Raw genomic sequence first — 4,009 nt, forward strand, 5'->3', positions numbered from 1 at the left:
CTAAGCAGAGCTAAGGTCAATGACCGAAAACCCTTACTGGTAAAATCCGTTTTGGAATGACGCAGAAGAATTAGGTTGGAGGTTTGAGCTGATAAGGTCGTGTTACGTCAAAGATTTGGAATTTGAAGTTTTATCAGCATCATTATTATCGTACAGTAGTACGACATCCACTGTTGGACATGGACTTAGGCTTCCCCCACTTAGTCCTCTAGTTGCCACGGTTGGCAGCGGCTTGCATCCACAGTGAACCCGCGGCTTTAATCAGGTCATCGGGGGATCGCCAAGTGATTAGAGAACCTGGCTACGAAGCTTGAGTCCGGGTTCGATTTCCGGCCGGGGCAGATATTTGTATGAATAAAACGAATGTTCGTTCTCGGGTTTTGGATGTTTATTATGTTTTTAAGTGTGTATATATTTATCTTTATAAGTATGTTTATCCGTTGCCTAGTATCCATAGTACAAGCTTTGCTTAGTTTGGGACTATGTCAATTGGTGTCAAGTGTCCCATTTTTTTTTATCTCGTGGAGACATTTTACGTACAGCAACCCAGACCCAGACCTAAACGTTATACTACGTATCTATATGCATGAACCAGTTTGCAGTTTGTACGGGTGAATTTCAAAAAACATAAATAAACACCAAGATGTAATTTATGGGAATAGAAATTTAGTTTTACTGCCAGATCTATTTATTGGTTTATAAAAAAACCCAAGGGAAAGCGCTAGTAGGTAGTCTATAGATTTGTAATGCCTCAAGGTTTTTGTCCTTTTACTCACAATTTTAACGGACGTAAGAAATTAATTTGTAAACAAGTGACAGGATATCGGGCCGTGGGGCTCAGTGTTCCAATTAGCAGGAAAAGGTCCCAATTAATGAAGGTCCCTAAAATTCATGACAAAGTGTTTGTTGGCACACTGTTTGATTAAAATCTATTTCGACTTCAGTGCCTTTTTCATAAATGGTGAAGTGTTAATAAAACATTTTGTTGTTTCTTAGGTACTTACGCCAATGCTATGCTAGGTGGTACGCTTCCAACCGAAGAAACTGGAGGTTTATGAGGGAGGTCTATGTCCAGCAGTGGACGTCCTGCTGATAATGATGATGATCGGTATCTACAAGGCAATGATTTTATAAGTGAATTATTCTCAAAATTTTGATGGTGATGATGAATTATGTATTTTTTGGGAATTTCCACGGGAATTTTCGCGAAATCCAAAAATTTCAATTCAATTGCCAGGCCTAATGGGTGACGCATGCGAAACCGCGGGTAAAGGCTAATATTAAAAAAAAATAGTTTGAGTAAGTTAATAAAAAAGTAGTTTTTCTGGATAAATACTCATCTATTTTTCCGGAAAAACAGAGCTAATTCCATTCTTTAACAGTTTACAGTTAGTTAATGAATTCTATGTATAGGTGTTACGCACACCTATTATGTCCTCTAAAGAACGACTTTTAACCCTAGGCAACTGTCGTGCCAACAACCACTATTGTCGCCCCCAAAATTAGATATTTTCGTCACTCGTTCACAACAAAATTGCCTAGGGTCAAAACCTTGGAGTATGGAGCCAACCGGAGACGTTAACCGGAACTAGTGCATCACACACGATGAACCTGAAAAAACGTTCGCCGCGCCGCCGGTTCCACATAGTCTTAACTCCAACCAGAATAAGAAAAGTTCTTGTAAAATATGAGACCATGATAGGCGTATCACAAGACATTTAACCTATGTTTAAATTATTGTATCTATAAAATATCTTATTTTTATTACCTTTAAAGCCCAGAAACTATAACTTTATTTTCAACAAAATAAGCAAAACCAAACATAATAAAACTTAAACTATAGGTAGAAAATTTGACCTAAATCGCCGTCAATGGGCAAGGTGTCAAAGTTAATATAAATTATACAAACACTATAGCGTTTTTTTTTTCGTGTATGTTCAAAAGGCATAACTATTCAGTAAGCTTATTGTTTAGGTGCCCGCGTGGGAACTATGGCCCAAGCCCTCTTGTTCTGAGAGGAGGCCTGTGCCCAGCAGTGCGACGTATATAGGTGTATAGCGAGCGGCGTAATCGAGTAATGTGATGGTAATTGCTATTGTGCATGCAAATGGCGTTTTGTCGTCATTGGAAGTGATCGAGTTCTTTGCAAAAAACGACGCACATGTTACTTCCAGTTATTTTTCCTCTAAGGTCAAAACTAACTAGTTTAGTTTATTGGGTGTGCCAATAAAAGCTTGGGTTTGTTATAATTATCCATGTTACGGGTAGTTATCACGCTACCTGCCCGCCTTCATATTGAAATGGGAGAGACAGCGGAACGTGTGGATAGGGTATTTATGGTTCCAGAAAAACTTAAATGGAGCTGCGCTTGTCCGTATAGTTTCAAAAATGGAGTAAGTAAGTAATACTTTAATATAGCTACAATAGTTTTAGAACCACGCTCGAAACGTAACAAGATTTGGGAGTTTTTAGGCTGCAACGGCCATCAGTTTCCATGCTATATGGGGCACCCATTGCCATTTCGACGAGGTAATTCGTTTGGTTATGTCAGTCTTGTTCTTCTACGTATCTTCTCATTTCTGAAGTAGGGAAATCATGAGGTTTTACCCTCTACATAGTTCGCTGCGCAATTCTGAGCCTGTTCATAAGGCCTATAGTGAAGCACCACGTCTCCGATCCATAATAATATGTATCATTGACAACAATAGTTGAAAAATTTCGTCATAAGGCACTAAGGAAGGCGAGTATTGAATCCGTTACGTAATAATGTAATCTTTGATTCAGGTGAGCACACTTAAATAGTGGATGCCCCAAGATAGCCAATGGGACCGCGGCAGACTTAGACGGAGATGACCTAGACGCGTTCTTGAGCGACTAGACAGACAAAGTGTAGACAACGCAAGTCGTCTAATCCTACTTATATAAATTCTAAAGTAATTGCGTGTATCATTGTTTGTTACTGTTTTATATTAATGGCGAAGTTTTTAGGGTGGGAGTTTGTCGCTTTTCAAACGTTAATAATTGAAATGATTTGGATTAAATTTGGTACGAAAATCTATAAGGATCTTTTGAATGATACTGAACTACATGTTACTCTAATATAATGTACGCAAACATAACTATTCTAAAATCTAAACTAAGTTTATGAACATGTAATTTTTCTAGTGTGCCCTTCATAAAACTAAAAGAAGAAAAGGCGGGTTAACTGGTTAACCTGCAGTTCACATCAAATTGTTTGTTTTTCAAATAAATGACTTTATTTCAATACAGTTCAGCTGTTGACAAAGCAAAAGAAGCTACCGAGCGCCAATCTGAAAGCACAATGCTAATCACACTGTAGCCTTTGCCAAACGAAAGAATCGCAAACCTAGTTACTTGAAAATTCATAGTGCTGCTGCGAAAGGAATAAATCGATTGTAATGGTCCCGAGAGTAATGTTAACTATAGATCCCGTTCGCTTTGTGTTTAATGTATTTCATTTGTATTAAACGTTACAATGGATACATTTTTACACAACAAGATGGTTAGATTAAATTTTGATTCATTCATTAGTTAATTTGACGAGGCCTATTTAGGTAACTGTGTGGTAGATATCTTTTCCATCTTTTTAATTCATAATCTATGTTAGCATGACCACTTCTAATTGTGGTATTAATGAAACCCCCTAATACATCATTATTATTATGGGCAACCGAAAAACGTCCGATGCTGTAAGTAGGCCTCTTGCAAAGAACACAAAAACAACCGTTCCTGCACCACCCGCATCCATCGGACTCTTACGACCTTCAGCAGATCATAAGTTCACTCTGTAGAGATTCTAATAATAATCTTCTGATGCGCTTTTTGGTAGTCAAGAATATATTGGCCCTAATGGCCATCGGTGTTTCATGCACTGTGCTCTGCCCTTTGCCACTTAAGTTTGCTATTTACTTCCGTTCATCTACGGTTCTCCTCAAATTTGATTCATCTCGCAGAAAATCTTCCAGAATAACTCTTTCCATTGCTCTTT

Source organism: Choristoneura fumiferana, chromosome 22, assembly GCF_025370935.1.
Source record: "Choristoneura fumiferana chromosome 22, NRCan_CFum_1, whole genome shotgun sequence".
In the NCBI taxonomy this organism is placed as follows: Eukaryota; Metazoa; Arthropoda; class Insecta; order Lepidoptera; family Tortricidae; genus Choristoneura; species Choristoneura fumiferana.